The 19,736-nt window shown below is 43.5% G+C and overlaps 1 protein-coding gene across 1 annotated transcript in view; it reads left to right on the forward strand.

Annotated features, from left to right (window-relative positions):
- Positions 1–411: 411 nt before the first annotated feature.
- LOC141909629 (glycine receptor subunit alpha-2-like) overlaps positions 412–19,736 on the forward strand; it is a 141,892-nt gene continuing 122,567 nt past the window's right edge. Inside the window, exon 1 of the mRNA XM_074800144.1 lies at positions 412–475. The gene's annotated coding sequence lies outside the window, so the exon portion shown is untranslated. The remainder of the gene's footprint in view (positions 476–19,736) is intronic.

Below are 19,736 nucleotides of genomic sequence, written 5' to 3' on the forward strand. Positions count from 1 at the left end.
GCATTTCAATGTTGTGCTATCTATGATTTTGCTGTAATTTGGGCGGTTTCATGTTGTCGCTAATCTACGGCGAGTCGGTGCTCGATTAAGCGTTTAAAACGCGACCGTTAGGCCAGATACGTTTGAAATTCAAATTCCGATAGAAAATCGGAATCGAATTCGATTTTACCCGGTAATCCTCGTCAATTGAATTAGTAGAAAGATTGATTTTCCTTCATTTAAACAAACTCATTTATTTTAAAAGTATTAGTTGCGCTATTTCATTGCCGTATTTGAATTTCTAAATTCACGGTTGCGTGTTTGTAACGAGGTGTTCAAGTCATCACCTACACTTACTGAACAGTTGAAACAACGTCGGATTACCGGATTATCCTACGCCGCACGGATTAAAATGATGTCGTTTTTATTTACAGATTAGGCTTGATCGGGATCATCGACACGATATTCGATTGTAAGCTGGTTTGGTTGTACCAAGGTAGGAAACGGTTTCTATAGTTTTGAATACATACATTGTTGACTGATACAGAGTGACTCGTTATTGACTAACAGAGTCTCACGCTACAAACTCACAGTCTCCCTCCCAGCATCCTCGCTTGCCAGGGGTCAGTATCACTCCCGAACTCGCTTCCACCAGCCCCCTGGCCTCACGAAGCGTGATTTCATTACTGGCGCTGTTGCGCATGACGTCATATATCGATTTGCGAAATACTTCCTTGTTCGGTAAAACGTTCGCTGATTGGTCCATTTAACGGGAAAACCAACAGAAGTCTACTGACGGTTTGTTACATGCGCTGTGATTGGTACGACCGGATTCTGGTCGGCTAGTAACGACTCCAACGACTCGTGAGGTCAAGGGGTTCGGGGGAACAGCTTTAGCGTAGTGGGTTCGAATCCCTTGACGAGTGAAGATGCCCTCCCAGGTTCAGTTGCGGGGTGAGGGTGGGTCCTGGGACACTAAAGTTTGGCGCGAAGATTTTTTGAAGTTTTAGTTTGTAGCAGAACGATAAGAATTTACGAGATAGTTCGTAGCTTTCGTAGTTATAAGAGGAATGTCTGTTTATGACCGCCGGGGCTACGCGCAACGGGAATAATTCTGTAAATCGCGTGTAGACGCGTTTCGTAGAGAGAATGTGAACATGCGGCCGCGGCCGCCTGTCCACCGCAAAATCTACCACATCTCACGATTGAGTATCTCTGTAAATCAGTGTGTTCAAGACATGTTTTTCTACCTTGAAATAAGGATAATTTCCCTGTATTTATTTGACTGATTGATTTGATTCACACCAGCAGGGAATTCGACAACGTGTTTGTTTCTTAAAGTACGGTACAAATTAAGTTGGACGATATTCGTGGAAATCGAAGTTTGGAAGTTCCAATTCGTGTAAACAATATTCCTTCCAGTCCGAACCGGTAACCGACTGTTTGGGGTTATCTTCATCGACTGTCTAATTGAGCGCATCCGATATTTGAAAGTGTAAGCGTTAAAGATCATACGTTGTAATATTTGGTAGTTTTCCACGTGTAATATTCAGAAAGGTTTTAGTAATATGTAATACATCTCCTCATCAAGAGTGTATAAATCGAATTCTCGAGATGGTTTGTTCCAGATGTTGACTATAGGGGTCGCGATCAGGGCTGAAAGGTACTCTAATCATCAGGTACTTTAGTAAGAATGAGGAAGGTACTCCAGCCGCCATGCGGTCGCTTGTTGCCGATCTTTTCACCCTGTCTATTTTAAAAAAAATCCTGTAATCTGTGCTGTGTAGAACATGTTTAAGAGGTGTATGTCAGATTGATAGACTGTAATGAGATGTCGGTTCATGCAACGGTTAAACCGGGTTTATCTATAATCTACGTACCGTATCAGTTTTAATCTATCGCGCGGATCATCTCGGATACATTCAAGGCCGCGAACCGGTCACCAGACAGACCACGTGATTAGTACATCAGCTATTAGTATGATATCCCTTAATAACATAGATACAATGAAAGCTCGTTATAACGCTATAGTCCTGGGGCCGGTTACATAGTCAGGGCTTAGACTTAGACCCGTCTAAGAACAACTTAGTTATATAGCCAATCTAACAACTTAAGACCAGTCTAAGCTGATTTTAGTTCTATAACCAATCAAACAACTTGAGACCAGTCTAGGACCAACTTAGTTATATAGCCAATCTAACAACTTAAGACCAGTCTAAGCTCATTTTAGTTCTATTACCAATCTAACAACTTAAGACCAGTCTAAGCTCATTTTAGTTCTATAGCCAATCTAACAACTTAAGACCAGTCTAAGCTCATTTGGTTCTATAACCAATCTAACAAAATAAGACCAGTCTAAACTCATTCTAGTTCTATAGCCAATCTAACAACTCGTTGTAACGAATATTTTGAAACATTTTCGGTACAGGATTTATAATTCTAAACAGTGGGGATTGTATTCAGTTTGGATCCTAAGGTTTGTTTTTGTTTTGGCTCTACGGATCTTGGTTTCCCAAGACTATGCCCTTTCATTTAACCTCATGACGGGACTGCGGTCTGGGCGCTCATTCATGTTCTCAAACTGTCTCAAAGTGCCGTCGTCTCGAGGTCGATGGACCTCTTGTCTAAAAAAGAAGTTTCCAGTTTTTTAGGCGCCATTTTGTACAATTGAATTTTCCTGTTTACTTAAGATTGGTGAAATGATCAACTCTGATCGACTCTGTGATCATTTCTGATCGAATCTGTGATCAACTCTGATCAACTCAGTCGATCATTTCCACGAATGTTATGCGATATCTACAAGGCGTCGATCAACTTTGAGAGCCCTCGGTGGTTTAGATATAGCTGTTCGACGTGGTCAGTAATAATGAAACGGAGTCATCATAGTGGGACTTCTTCGATTATCGGAGTCATCATATCCGCCTAGAGTAAAGTCAGTCATCTAGACTCATAACCTTTTACAAGGCAAAATGCCACGAGCAGATTTAAGCATATCGTCATCGTCATCGTCATCGTCGTATTGTGAAGGAAACAATTCTCAGCGTCGCATCGCGCGCTAATTAGTGATAGAGCTGATTTGTGACTTTTTACAATATCAAGGTGTCCAGGGGTTTGAATATTGAGGTATTTGTGTATAGTTTCATGGGGAGCCTGATTCTCATCAATAAGCCGTTTATAGTAAGTCAGCTAACGGCACTTTTAGCGACAGAAGAGTCGACTGACTGTCTGTCTGTCTCTCTGTCTGTCTATCTGTCTGTCTGTCTGTCGGTATTTCCGTACATATATCTCACAGTTCCACAGTTTCGGTGATTTTAATCATGGAATATAAAACGAAACAGTCAATATAAAAGTCATTGACTTTGGATCCAGCTCAGCAGTTGTCTGGCAGTTCAACAGGGTTTGATTTGACCCCGGGTCCCGTTCAACAGCTGTGTGGGTTTTATTTGTGCCCGGGTCCAGTTCCACAGTTGTGTGGGTTTAATTTGACTCTGGACCCAGTTCCACAGTTGTGTGGGTTTAATTTGACTCTGGACCCAGTTCCACAGTTGTGTGGGTTTAATTTGACCCCGGGTCCAGTCCCACAGTTGTATGGGTTTTATTTGACCCCGGGTCCAGTTCCACAGTCATGTGGATTTAATTTGACTCTGGACCCAGTTCCACAGCTATGTGGGTTTATTCGACCCTGGATCCAGTTCCACAGTTGTGTGGGTTTATTCGACCCTGGGTCCAGTTCCACAGTTGTGTGGGTTTATTCGACCCTGGGTCCAGTTCCACAGTTGTGTGGGCGTATTCGACTCTGGACCCAGTTCCACAGTTGTGTGGATTCAAAAAACATGATGTCGAAAGTATTTATTGCGTTGAACGTATAGCGCCGAGCAGGTGAGATTTACGCAAACCTAGTCGATATAAACCGAACATTCACATTACTTTCTAATTTATACCACGATACATTTAGATAATACCAAATCTTTTTCTCACGATCAGGTCCTGCAGTTGTGCAAAGAATTTTAGATAACTTTAGTGAAAATTAAACGGTTTATTCATGCAGGCGCTGTGGTCGAGTGGTCTAAGCTGCCGGTCACTGGTCTCGTCAATCCAAGGTTTATTGGTTCAAATCCTGGTGGCGACAGAGGTTTTTGGCCGAAGGTTTTTTCTCTGGTCCATTGGGAAAAAAGAAATCTAATTTTTGAAAAAAAATCAAGTAAACAAGAGAGGTCCACCGACCTTGAGACTTCGTCGTAACGAATCTCAAATTAGAAATTTTATTTGAAGGCGCAGGGAAGTTCGCAAACACTTTAGCTATCGGTTCACACCGCGCCTGCCTATATACCACAAACAGCTTCACCCCGAGAATACCCCGATTTTATCAATAACTGCGGCGTATATACTATAGCTATCAATCAAGTCGACGATAAATTGTCGAATTGGTATCTTATCCATTTAGTAGTCAGTTCGACTGGGTTGTGTTGATCAAGTCTAATTTTACACGTAACATTAGTTCGAGGTCAAAATCTTTTAAACTGTTTTAACTCGTCGAAAATTTAAGAAGGATTAACATCGTTGTGGCTATCATCTACACTACTGGTGCCTGTTTTTAGAATAAAGCGGTTTCCAGTATCTAGGTGCTATAACATGGCGGTCCCTCGAGGTACACGTTGTGGCAGATTTCATTTCCTTCAGAATGACGTATGAATTAAGCGAGGGACTGCACTACAGAGCTTATTGAAATTCAATCTAAACTTATATATATATATACGTTTCAAAAAAATTATCGCAACAATGCGGACCTCATAGGACCGCCACAAAATGGCGCCTAGAAACCGGAAACTGGTTTATTGAGTTGAAACGTCACAAAATCATTCGCTTGTTTTTTCTTCAATCGTATTCGTCGGTTTGTCTTTAACATATGGAAATTTGAAAGCATTTGATTAGAAAACCATCGTTTTAACGTCATTTTTTAATACAGTGTTAATAGTGGAATGCGCTCGTAACGTTGACAGTAGAATTTAAACGGCTACAAAGAAACCTTTTATTTTCTCACTACGCGCTATTATCAACACTATCGGATATAAACACGTCGCTCATGTCGTACACGCTTCACTTTTCATATTTCGTTGCCGTTGGGAAATAGATTTTTCACTCGATTGTCTCAATTTCACACAGAAGGCACTCGTTTCTTTTCTGCCAGTTTTCTCTGGAAAATCAGTCACGTTGTTGTTGGACTTGTGTTCAACGTAGACCCAGTTCCCAGTTCTCATCTGCGTAGGTTCGCAATCACTCGTCAAATTATTTTCATTCGATTATTATGAATGTGGAACTCGTTAAAGTTGCAGCCCGTCTAACTTCGATTTAGCCCCCCATTCAGTTTGAAGATTTGAATCGTGACTTTTCAACAGAAACGTTTGGGCCCGGTCCCACAGGTCCTACACTATAACTCACAGTTACTGATCCTGGGTTCTACCGTTCTCGACCGTGTTTTACGGTTCTGGACCCAGTTCTGCAGTTTTGATTCCAGCCCGATCCACAGTTCTGATTCCAGCCCGACAATTCTGATTCCTGTCCGACTAATTCCAGTCCGACAATTCTGATTCCAGCCTGACAGTTCTGATTTCAGTCCGACAATTCTGATTCCAGCCCGACAGTTCTGATTCCAGTCCGACAATTCTGATTCCAGCCCGACAGTTCTGATTCCAGCCCGACAGTTCTGATTCCAGCCCGACAGTTCTGATTCCAGCCCGACAGTTCTGATTCCAGTCCGACAGTTCTGATTCCAGTCCGACAGTTCTGATTCCAGCCCGACATTTCTGAGCTAAATTTAAATAGTTCATTTTCGATATTTTGACTCTTAATCTAATCTAATCAGATTTTTGCAGTCGAAAAGTCCAATATTCGAAATGAACTAATTTGTAAACGGATAGCTGCAGAATTCGTTGCTGATCAAGAATATGAAGTGGGTTGATAAAAATGATACTCGCCTCCAGTTATCCCGAACGAAAGACCGTCAGTGTTCGCTGTTTATTCGGCATATAGGAATTGTTTACTCTGGGTTACAAAAATACAAACTTCTTTCACTGTAAATAATCTATGACGTATGAAACCCGTAATGTATATTGGCCTATACCGGGTATTTATAGATAGATAGTTAGTTAGTTAGTTAGCGGCGCAGCTGTATGTAACTATTAGTACATCAAATTGAAGCGACCAATTGAAAATAGGATCGAAACCGTACACTTTGTACGAATCTAAACAAGAAAAATAACTTGGAAGTTTATTGACCCCTTGAAAAAGAGAACATATTTATTGTCGACAATAAACATTATATGGCCTGATATGAATTATATGATATTAAGGGTCCATAAAGTTATTTTGGATTTGAATATACCGATAATTGAATTGAATTGACCGGTAACCAGTCTAGCTCCGATACATTGATGACGTAGTGGACATCCGCTCGAAAACAATGATTATAATTTATCAAATATTTGGTCAGAGTTATTATTTTATTCTATCAAAAAATCTAAACGACGTTTCGATCTCGCTCTAGAGATCATATAGTCAGACGTGGGCTGGTTAGTATTTTTTGTAGCTGGAGTTGAATCGTAGAAAATATCCTGCATTTTGTGAAATAAATCATGTTTAAAACACGTTACCTCGCTTCATATCATGACGTTGACGTCGACTAGGCGTTGATTACTTAGAATGAAACGTGTTTGATGAATTTGTTTTTTTGTTGTTCGTGATTATTACCGCTTTTCGGATATTGCGTGATAGCGAAGGAAGGTTTTTATATGCTTTTGATTAAATCAAAGAAATAATTTTTTCGACATTTAGAATTAGTTAATCATTTAGAATGGGGGGTTGGCGGTGGTGACCTTGACCGAATAGTGTCGGCTGCGACGACGACTTCGTGGTTGGCCATGCAATTATATAATTTGTTTTTTTTTCTGCCGTCGCGCACGCAATCCCCTGACGGCAATTTCTTAAAGTGGTTTCATCTCAGGCCACCACGGATCTGCGTAAGATACCTGCTGGTTTCCACCGCCGTCGAGTTGGATTTTTTTTTTCGCGTCGAACAACGAAAAAGTCTGGCCCGTCATTTAAACAGCGATCGCGGAAAAATCCCTTATCGAAATTGGGAGTATGCGACGCTACTGTGGCAATCGAGGATTCCACTTTATTGGCGAGCGAGGACGTATAGCGCGGTTGTCGCTAGTAGTTACTCGGTAAATTGCTTCTGAATTTCGGTTAAAATCGAATGGAATTTTCTGCTCAACATTTCTTGATGAGAACTGGACCAATCACTTAGTAGAGAAATGAATTCAACCTATATTTGGTGGGCTCTTTGTTAATGTATGGATCCAGAGAGCCTATAAAATACATTTCAAAATTGTTGATAATTTGAAAACATTAAACTGAGTGTTTACCACTCCATCTGGCGGGATAACTGGTAGTTTTAAGTAGCTTTATAAACAGATGAACAATTTTACAGTATGATTAAGTCTTTTGAAAAGACATTATTAGCAGTAGCTGGTGACGCTTTTCGAATACCATTTTCAAGTATTGAAAATCTTTCTATGTCGTACCACCACGACAACCCCTAACCCCCCCCACGATGTTATCGAATCGAATGTCATTCGTAATCGCGTATTATGATGACGTCATAAGAGGAATAGAGCCGATAACCTCAACAGTTGATCACCCCGGCGGGCGATCACCCCAGCAGGCGATCACCCCAGCAGGCGATCACCCCAGCAGGCTCGTCATCCGTCGAACGGAATCGTGGTGGTATCGAAAGTAATGATTGATAGGAATAGTGAAATAGATTTGAGTGATATGACGTGATTAGCGGATGGTGATGGGATTCGAATCCGATAAACAGATAATCGTTCGTCGTCAATTCTCCTGCTGCGGCAGGCGACCTCGGGCACCTGCTGCGGCAGGCGACTACAGTTATTTAGCTATTAAATTGCATCTCGCGTGTTATTACTGTTTTCAGATGCTAATAGAATAAATCACGCGTACATACATTGTAATACGTGCCGTAATACATTGTAATATGTGCCGTAATACATTGTAATATACATTGAAATCGGACTGTTATATATCATTTATTATACATTGTAACACTATAATTCAATTAATTATTCACACTGTATTGCATTCACACTGTAACATACACTGAAATGCATCGTAAAATTCACATAAACATTGTAATATATGCTGTTATACACTGTAATACATCGTTATACGGTGGACGTGGTAGTTTAAAATGTCCGTGGTTGTACACTTTGATAAATTGTAATATACCGTCTTAAATGTGATACGATTTTGACCAATTTAATGTACGGTTTTATGTCAAACATTTCACCCCAAATTGGTTTAAAGGCCCGGATCCATCCCTATTGGAGTCTATCGGTAATTCACGTCACACAGGTTTGTCATGACTGCTGTTCCGAATACTACCGAGTTTTGATAGAGCTATAAGTTCCCTGTACATGCAGCAGCAGTAGCAGCAGCGACAAGCGACGTTTCTCCCACACTTTTTTTTCTCGGGTCGCTCTGTTTTTTCTACGTGCCGTTACGACCGTTATTTCGTGTTGTTGATAAGAAAGTACACAAAATAACGGTCAGTTCGGTCTACACACTCTCCGCGAGGGGATAATTAACTCTTGCTGCCATCGTCGTTTCGCTAGATAAATAGACCGATTCGTCCAACCAGTAAATTTGCATATCGTGCCTTGCATAACATCACGCGTCGACGCCAGTGTCTGTGTGTGTGTACTGTACAACTTTCACATCGCCCAGTTGAAAACTTTCCCTGTTTGTTTGCATCGTTTTGTCCGATTGAGCGGAGCTTCTGTGGTGAATATACAAAATTGTATAACCGACTGTGCCACTTTATTTGTCGAGGATCCACAAGGGGCGCTAGTCTAGCCGGATATGTTAACCAGATCGTCGACAGTGCTATTGTGGCAGTCGAGGATTCACTAGGGGCGCTAGTCTAGCCGGATATGTTAACCAGATCGTCGACAGTGCTACTGTGGCAGTCGAGGATCCACTAGGGGCGCTAGTGTAGCCGGATATGTTAACTAGATCACCGACAGTGCCACTTTATTTGTCGAGGAACCACAAGGGGCGCTAGTGTAGCCGGATATGTTAACTAGATCACCGACAGTGCCACTTTATTTGTCGAGGAACCACAAGGGGCGCTAGTGTAGCCGGATATGTTAACTAGATCGCTGATAGTGCTATTGTGGCAGTCGAGGATCCACTAGGGGCGCTAGTGTAGCCGGATATGTTAACTAGATCGCTGATAGTGCTATTGTGGCAGTCGAGGATCCACTAGGGGCGCTAGTGTAGCCGGATATGTTAACTAGATCACCGACAGTGCTACTGTGGCAGTCGAGGATCCACTAGGGGCGCTAGTGTAGCCGGATATGTTAACTAGATCGCCGACAGTGCTACTGTGGCAGTCGAGGATCCACTAGGGGCGCTAGTGTAGCCGGATATGTTAACCAGATCGTCGACAGTGCTACTGTGGCAGTCGAGGATCCACTAGGGGTGCTAGTCTAGCCGGATATGTTAACTAGATCGCTGATAGTGCTATTGTGGCAGTCGAGGATCCACTAGGGGCGCTAGTGTAGCCGGATATGTTAACTAGATCGCCGACAGTGCTACTGTGGCAGTCGAGGATCCACTAGGGGCGCTAGTGTAGCCGGATATGTTAACTAGATCGCCGACAGTGCTACTGTGGCAGTCGAGGATCCACTAGGGGCGCTAGTCTAGCCGGATATGTTAACCAGATCGTCGACAGTGCTACTGTGGCAGTCGAGGATCCACTAGGGGCGCTAGTCTAGCCGGATATGTTAACCAGATCGTCGACAGTGCTACTGTGGCAGTCGAGGATCCACTAGGGGCGCTAGTCTAGCCGGATATGTTAACCAGATCGTCGACAGTGCTACTGTGGCAGTCGAGGATCCACTAGGGGCACTAGTCTAGCCGGATATGTTAACCGGATCGTCGACAGTGCTACTGTGGCAGTCGAGGATCCACTAGGGGCGCTAGTCTAGCCGGATATGTTAACCAGATCGTCGACAGTGCTACTGTGGCAGTCGAGGATCCGCTAGGGGCGCTAGTGTAGCCAGATATGTTAACTAGATCACCGACAGTGCTACTGTGGCAGTCGAGGATCCACTAGGGGCGCTAGTCTAGCCGGATATGTTAACCAGATCGTCGACAGTGCTACTGTGGCAGTCGAGGATCCACTAGGGGCGCTAGTCTAGCCGGATATGTTAACCAGATCGTCGACAGTGCTACTGTGGCAGTCGAGGATCCACTAGGGGCACTAGTCTAGCCGGATATGTTAACCGGATCGTCGACAGTGCTACTGTGGCAGTCGAGGATCCACTAGGGGCGCTAGTCTAGCCGGATATGTTAACCAGATCGTCGACAGTGCTACTGTGGCAGTCGAGGATCCACTAGGGGCACTAGTCTAGCCGGATATGTTAACCGGATCGTCGACAGTGCTACTGTGGCAGTCGAGGATCCACTAGGGGCGCTAGTCTAGCCGGATATGTTAACCAGATCGTCGACAGTGCTACTGTGGCAGTCGAGGATCCACTAGGGGCACTAGTCTAGCCGGATATGTTAACCAGATCGTCGACAGTGCTACTGTGGCAGTCGAGGATCCACTAGGGGCGCTAGTCTAGCCGGATATGTTAACCGGATCGTCGACAGTGCTACTGTGGCAGTCGAGGATCCACTAGGGGCGCTAGTCTAGCCGGATATGTTAACCAGATCGTCGACAGTGCTACTGTGGCAGTCGAGGATCCACTAGGGGCACTAGTCTAGCCGGATATGTTAACCAGATCGTCGACAGTGCTACTGTGGTAGTCGAGGATCCACTAGGGGCGCTAGTGTAGCCGGATATGTTAACTAGATCGCTGATAGTGCTATTGTGGCAGTCGAGGATCCACTAGGGGCGCTAGTGTAGCCGGATATGTTAACTAGATCGCCGGCAGTGCTACTGTGGCAGTCGAGGATCCACTAGGGGCGCTAGTGTAGCCGGATATGTTAACTAGATCGCTGATAGTGCTATTGTGGCAGTCGAGGATCCACTAGGGGCGCTAGTGTAGCCGGATATGTGAACTAGATCGCCGACAGTGCTATTGTGGCAGTCGAGGATCCACTATGGGGGCTAGTGTAGCCGGATATGTTAACTAGATCGCCGACAGTGCTACTGTGGCAGTCGAGGATCCACTAGGGGCGCTAGTGTAGCCGGATATGTTAACTAGATCGCCGACAGTGCTACTGTGGCAGTCGAGGGTCCGCTAGGGGCGCTAGTGTGGCCAGTTATGCTAGCTAGATCGCCGACACTGCTACCGCGCGTCAAGCATCCACTCAAGAGGAGCTAGCTATAAAGTTGCCGGATGCTAGATACCCGACAGTGCTACTCTGGCAGTCGAGGAGCCACACTAGACAGTGTATAGATTCGGTCGGGTCTGTTGTACTTATGCAAGTCATGTGCATATCCAATACCGCTAGGAGTAATGAGAGCTGACCACTGTCCGAACTGACCAGCGAACCGAACCCCTCTTGGGGGCAGACATTGCGCTTCAATGCGAATATCTATCGAAAAACGTCTCCTGCAATGGTCGATACGGCGGCTCTTGTGACGTCATCGGTTTTTGCATACTTTATATACATAAATTGACCCGAGAGCGCTTTCAACGAGTCGATACTTAACAGTCGCGAATCGAAATGTCCTCTCAGATCTACCATGAATATGTTGGCAATCGAAACGTCCTCTCAGGTCTACCGTCGATCCGAGTTCCTTTCAACCGGAATTTCCAATCATCGGTAGCCACAAACCTTCAAAAGATCGCGCGCATCGATGAAATGTAATTATCGTCACCGCATCGATTGAGACGCTTTGATGTTGATGTTATTTCAATTTAAGAATCACAGCTGTTTATTGATACCTCCACCAACACGTGTGGCAATTTAATTCAATTAATATTTATTGACGCTTTGGGTTACAATATAAATCAACAATACAAATCATTAAACTGTTACTTACAAGGCAACAAACGAACAAACCGTAATAAACTCCTAGAACATTGACAAATTGACTGGGCTAGCTCCAGCATTTGCTGAGAGACCCTTATATCACAAACGGCAGGAAAATAAGCAACAACAAAAAAAGCAGCGTCGCTGATAGCGCAGTAAATATGCACCGGTATGTACTGCACATATGATTTTCCAGTCTTAGGGGAATATTACTGGTTGCCCGCCCCGTACAACCATGGACTCGATTCGTTTAGGGTCCATGATACAACCCGCAACTACAGACTCCCCGACTCCTCATTTCTCTTCGCGCAGAACACCCCTCTCTCTACCCGGACTGTCTACTCGGACTGTCTACCCGGACTGTCTACCCGGACTGTCTACCCGGACTGTCTACCCGGACTCTCTACCCGGACTCTCCACCCGGACTCTTCACCCGGACTCTACACCGGACTCTCCACCCGAACTCTCTACCCGGACTCAACACTCGGACTCTCTACCCGGACTCTATTCCGAATTCTCTACCCGGACTCTACACCGAATTCTCTACCCGGACTCTACACCGGACTCTCCACCCGGACTCTACACCCGGGCTCTCCACCCGAACTCTCCACCCGGACTCTCTACCCGGACTCTACACCGGACTCCCTACCCGGACTCTACACCGGACTCTCTACCCGGACTCTCCACCCGGACTCTCTACCCGGACTCTCCACCCGGACTCTCTACCCGGACTCTACACCGGACTCTCTACCCGGACTCTACACCGGACTCTCCACCCGGACTCTCCACCCGGACTCTACACCCGGGCTCTCCACCCGAACTCTCCACCCGGACTCTACACCCGGGCTCTCCACCCGGACTCTCCACCCGGACTCTACATCCTCGATCTACCGCGAAATGGTGATTTTTCCTATTTTTTCCCGTCGCTCGATCGAATCGACTGAGTACAAGCGGCAGTGATTCTCGTATTACGCGCGGAACAACTAGAAAAACAGCGCGTTTTTCTGAACGTTCACCGGCGCTGTATAATGTTCTACACAACTAACTCATCATCTACGCGCCATAAAAACGGACCTCCTAGTTATATAAACCAATCTACAACGACTTGACACCTGCGTTATACCACTGGGCTACACGTAACTACACTAAAACTGTATTAGCTAATTTTTATTTCAAGAAATTCGAGTCGAGCTTTGGCTCAACGGCGAATCAGACGAACGTTAACGCCGTCGATCTATCTCTTAAGCCACTCTAAACTGACCATTTTAAAGAGAGTGGTGTGGTGTAGACCAGTGAGAGATACTGACTGTGACTCAGGCAGCAGCAGGCAGCACCAGTTCCTCTCGATATATACGGATAGCGGCTGATGATATTTCGAAGATGTTGCTCGATGCAATGTCGTCGATACACACATCACTTTAGTTTTATTTGCATTGATAGTCACAGTATGTTTGTATACTGGTAATATTGAGATTAACCCTTTACGCTTCGAGTGACGTCTCCATCGATTCGAGCGGCGTTTATTCGTTGCAGCTGCAGCAACAACAGCTGTAATGAGCTGCCGCCGCTGCATCTTCCCTTCTCGCCTGATGGTTAATGCCAAGGTTGAAAAACCGTATTCAATTCATATCTCTTTGAATATCGGTACAACCCGCGCTATCGGAAGACTCTCAGTAATCTCGAGCTCACCATATACACTCACTGACCAGACATTTATTCGATATTTATTGGGCCAACTGGATACGGGGTTAAGAAGTCCAAGCCCGTTGCCAGGATTTTGAAAGGGGCGTTCTCATATTATAAAAAGGGCACTTTTGCATGTTTTGCATCCCAGGAAAGCGAGCACCATATATGCTAAAAATACAGGATTCAGGCTAGGTGCGACAGCTGGCAGCTGAGTCGCCGGTGAGATGCCGTGGCCTACACTGAACATCTCAAGTGGTGCCGGTCTCTGAACCGGTTACATAGGCTAAGAATTACCAAAATCACGAAGGGCACTTTCTAAAAAAAGGGCGTTCGTTCGAACAGGCGAACCCCCTGGTTACGGGCTTGCAGGTGTCATCGATGAATGGTGCGACATCCTGTCAGGACATGATCAAAACTGCGATATGTAAATAACATATTCGAACTATGATGACATCATTTACCTCCGTTTTAGTTAAGGTCACGTAATTGAAAAATCCGGCTCCACAGTAAAACTCGACTCGTGGTCAACTCATCGAAAATGAACCAGTTTTCGATCAGTGTTTTAGCCTGAAACTCGCGCGCGACTCGCCGTTAATTTCCGTGATTCTCTTTGTGATAATCTTTAGTACGAACAATTCGAAACGAATGAACCCGGTCTGATTTGCAGAAGACAAACGGCGGTAAATAAAGCGCTATTTACTGACAGGATTCGGCTGCAAATTAGTAGTTTATCTATCATCACGCCGCTCCTCAGTGCCGAGCTGCAAACTCCGCGCCAACCTGAAACGATGTTATGTTTTCTGGTTTGATCTACTGTTATTAACGTGATGCTGTGTGGTAATAATTAATGGAACCCGCTTCTGTCTTATAGAGTCTCAAAGTCACTGCTGATTGGTGGAAAATTACGTCGTTTGATGTAAATGTAAATCGATTTGTAGCTCGTCGATTTTCTGTTTTTTTCGATCGACCTTTGAAGTAGTTCTCGAGTTGGTAGGGCATGGAATACGGCCCTTAATCGCGAGATACGACACAGGCAAGGTGACGAAAACCGGAGCGAATATCAACCACGCTCATTCTAACCACCAATTGATATCGAAAATCCCATACTCTGAAAATAAAAACCAGTCCAGTTTCCTTAAATTAATGATTTATTTCATCATATCTGTTTAATGTTGTATCTACCCTAGCCGCCAGCCCCCCCCCAAAAAAAACTGGAAAATAGTCCGATGAGATTTCCTTTTAGGTATTAATAATCCATTTGCGACGCAGTCATCTTCCGGAAAACTGAGGTTACAACATAATCGTGGCACCAGTAAGCGCTCAACAACTTAATTAAAAAAATTCACGAGTATACTGTGAGAACCATTGTCAGACGGGTTACAGACACAATGACTGACAAACTTAGTACCCGACGACATGTTTGAGTGACACAAATAGATTATTAATGAGAATTGTCTACAGCTAATTACTGTGAATAGTTTGACATATCGATCATGATTTAAGTACATATTCATATCCACATTTCATATTGTTAAACCTGTGTCGTATTAAGTAATCCATCTTCAAATAAATAAATACCTAATTCAGCGCGTTCTGTGGCGAAATGTTGTGAATGTGTTGATTGAAATCAACCGCGGAACGAGTTTCTGAAAGCTTTTATTTTAATTTTCTTTTTCTAAATATATATATATATATATATATATATATATATATATATATATATATATATATATATATATATATATATATATATATATATATATCGAAGCAGTATATCGAAGCTTCTTCCCCAGTCTCTCTTTCTTTGGGAAAAAGAAAGAGAGACTAGGGAAGAAGCTTCGATCAAGAAACTCTGTCGCCACCGGGGTTTGAACCCATTGACGAGACCAGCGACCGGCGGCTTAAACCATGCGGCCATCTCCCAATAAGGAACAAGTACTTGTTCCTTATTCTCAATAAGTAACGAAAATTGAACCGGTAAAGACGAAAATCTGAATAAGGAACAAGAACAAGTTACTTGTTCCTTATTGGGAGATGAATTCTCAATATTTGTAAGCACGCTTATCTGTGTATGTACAAGACCTGGGTTTAGTTCCCGGTAAGTTATGTGCGTATCATTTCACGTCTTAATCGGTAACGGAACTAGGCCTTAACGAGGCCGCGCTCAGTAACAACCCGGAGTTGTGTCGGCGTTTAGAATCTTGAAAATCGCTCGTCGTGTACGGATCTTGATACTAGCTTTACGATTGACCGCACGGTTCGACGCACCCAGAGAAATGTACGATGGTTTATTGGCCGTGGCCACGCCCTTCTCGTCGCCTGGTATTTCTAGGAGCGATGTATGGATCGCGCCTATTCTGTATAGAACACACAATAGTCACGACCAGAGTGTGAGCGTTTTTTCTACTGCTGGCTGTAGTGAATCCATCTCTCTCTCACTCGTTCGTAGACGATATCGATTTGAGATCTCTGCGCATATCTACGGAAATCCATGATATCTAATATGGCTGCTATATGGCGTATAGTCACCGCGAAAAGTTAAATGCTAATATCTGTATGTGAAAACCACGGTATCGACGGGGGGGGGGGGGGGGTTGGGTTAGCCCAGAAATTTAATACTTTGCAATTAATTGTCGGTTTGTATAGTGAGCACAAATAAATGTAGAAATGTTGTTTATTTGAAGCCGTGAAAACACGCCGGATTGGGGTAACACGCGTGAATGGAAGATGGCCACGGAAAAATTGATTAATTCCTGAATTAGTTTAGGTAAATCATTTCGCGTGGAATTCATTAACGCGAATGACTCATCTACTAAGATACTTCCCAAACAGGAGTCAAACTTCAAGTCGAGCTCTGTTCTAGTCCTTGAGCTATGCAGCCTGCTAGATGTAACCTGTCGCTATTGCTGCAGATGATGTGCTGAAATGTACCTGTTTACGACTGACGCCGTAGATCGCTCCAGTTCACGCAGATAGCTATCAGAGTTGGGTAAAGTCTTGTTACCGGTGAAGATAAGACCGATGATAATATGAGCAATTTGTAAAATGGCATTTCGAACGTATAAACATGTTTAAAGTGCATCTTCCGCGAAATACTATCGAAACAGCGATATTTTCACTGGTTTGCTATCAGCTGTAGATTGCCTGCGTAAAAATAGGACAATTCAATCAAAGTTCATTTCATATCTTATCAAATTTGATATAGATTTTTAGATATTTGGCAAGTCATGCCTCGGGATAAACTCACATTGATCTTCAGGTTTATTGTTCCTTATTCGTGGAATCTGAGGAATTATGGATAGATTTTCGAATAAATCTAAGAAGAAATTCTTCGTCGGACCACTCTAAGCGAATGTAGTGTATCTTTGCTTCAGTCGAACGCAGAGCCCTTATTGGTGAATGCGATAAGTCAACCCAGTTTCGTAACTACGACCTGAGCGCCCCCTGGTGAAGTCTTGGTATCCAGTGAGGACGCCTTCTAGGTCGATAAGTGATCAGTTTGATCATGTGAGGCATTGTTTAAGGTTGACATTAAAACTTTGTTCCTCGTGATAAACATATGAGGGCGGCGTATCGGGGGTTGACAGTGGAACCTCGTTACAGGAGGTCAATACACAGAATGGTGATATAAATTGCGCAATAAATGACAGTAAAATAATGAATAATGAATTCCAAAAATAAGTAATAATTAATACATGGTAATTCAATAAATGCTACACCGAAATTCAGTTTTAATAAATCATATTCAATATCACGTTTTGATAAACAGTCGACACGAGCATCTCCGCCATACGCAGCAGTCTACGAGCAGGCTAATGACGTCACGCCTATGATCTAAGCGCCCCCTGGGATCGGTAAACGAACTATCGCAGTGTCAGACCGTATACGCGCTGTATCTGGTTTCAAAGCGAGTCGATCGATAATTGAAACGCAGTATAAACCCGTGTGTATAGTGTGATTAATGTATTCGTATATTATTCTCACTAGCCGGAAGTGATCCATCTTACAAGCGAAAATACGACTTTACAGTTCATTCACTGTGACGTCACACACTCTCTCCCTCACACGCGATTATTGCGAAATATTGTACAATTTTCATTTAGTTTGGTTCCGTATCCCGACTGTGTTGAGACAACCACGCTGCTGACCTAAGTGAATAGTTCCTCACTCGCGGAAAAGAATCCATTCTAACGGCGGCCTCCGGTTACAAAGATTCCAATATTTGCGATAACTCTTACTGTAACAATATTCCATAAATCTAATTCACAATAGATTCTCATCTTTGTCTTTGGAATCTTTGTTCTGGTCTACTCTATTCTTTTTCGCTGCCTGCGTGCTTGCAGTAGCGTTTTTTCGGTTTTTGCTTGGCCCTCGTGAGAAAAACGTCATATTGTTTGCTTGTAATTATGTATCGAAAATCCTTATTCCATGTTTTTCGTACGTAATGAATTTGTGAGCAACTGCAGCGCCCCCTGGTTCAGTTTTTTATAACGTGGTATCGGGGTCGGTCGATCAGTGATTGAATTCTAACTCACAGGCGCCAGCGCGCATCTGTTCCAGCGCGCACCTGTTCTAGCGTTTTCGTGCTATTCAGAGATGTACCAAATTGAAAGGTTACGTCGGTTGCGCAATATCTGTTTACTATACCGATATTTCTAATTAGGCGGTAGCGCACAATATGTAGCTAGTATAAACACATGAGTTTGAAGTTCACCTTCGGCCCCGGTCCCCTACAGTTGCTCCTACCTACGAGCAATATTATCTGTTCAGATAATTGCTTGTAGCTCCTACCGTGAATATGTCCTAGTTCATCAAGTATATAGAGGGGTAAAACACAGAATTGTCGACAGATTCCCAGATGAAGAAACATTCGTTAGAGTAAAATGCCGATATTTTATCGATAACTGGAAATTGATTGAATATTCTGTGCCGTCAAAAATCGGTAGAAATAAAAACTAATGGGCCTTATACATGCCTAACGAGAAATCTAACTTGACGCCTTGAACAATAACACATTTATTGCTTAATATCGTCGACGATAAATCATATAGTCCTATTATGAATTATATGATATCAAGGACCAATAAAGTTATTTGAATATATTTGAATTGGATTGACCGGCAACCAGTCCAGCAACGAAATATCGATGACGTAGTGTACGTCCTCTCAAAGATGATTGAAAAATTTATCGGAAATGAAATAAGACATATGGAATATAGTAAACATCATAATTCACAACGATTTGAAATGCCAATATTGATGACGTATACTCACACAGAGCCCCTAATGAATTATGCAAAGTAGTTTACATAATAAACATAATTGTAACGGTTTTTACGGTTTCCGGGTTCCAGTTCTTGACCCGTCGCGCATTGTGACGGCTGATATACGATGATTTGAAAGTAGAAAAGTTGAAGTTGTGTTCAATCGGTGCAGAACAGTTGCGTTAAAATCTCCGGGCAAACACGTACACGTCTCTACCTGACGAGCGAAACATCAGTAACGAGGATGTTAACATCCTCCGTTAAACACCGGTTTATACTCGATCCATTAGAAATGTATGCATTGATACACCGACCCGAGTGGTAAGATAAGATAAGATAAGATAAGATAAGTAGCACACGTTATCACACCTCGATAGTTCTGCGATTGTCTGCACGTTCGACTGTGGCAATCGGGGATTCCGCCTGGTGTCGCCGGTGTGCATTCAGACAACGATGGTAGATGTCTTCTCAGATTCAAGTTAAAAGTCTTTTCATAATTTTCATAAATTCTTCGAATAGGGACACATTTTCATGGACTCGCGGCAACTGATCGACCACGATTCTGGTTCTGTTTTTTTATTCAGGTTTTTCAGGAAACTCTTTACTCTTGTGACGTATTGGGGCATATTGTGACGTATTGGGGGCATATTGTGACGTTTTGTGACATATTGGGGGCATATTGTGACGTATTTCGACGTATTGGGGGCATTTTGTGACGTATTCCGACGTATTGGGGGC

Source organism: Tubulanus polymorphus, chromosome 8 (assembly GCF_964204645.1).
Source record: "Tubulanus polymorphus chromosome 8, tnTubPoly1.2, whole genome shotgun sequence".
NCBI lineage: Eukaryota > Metazoa > Nemertea > Palaeonemertea > Tubulaniformes > Tubulanidae > Tubulanus > Tubulanus polymorphus.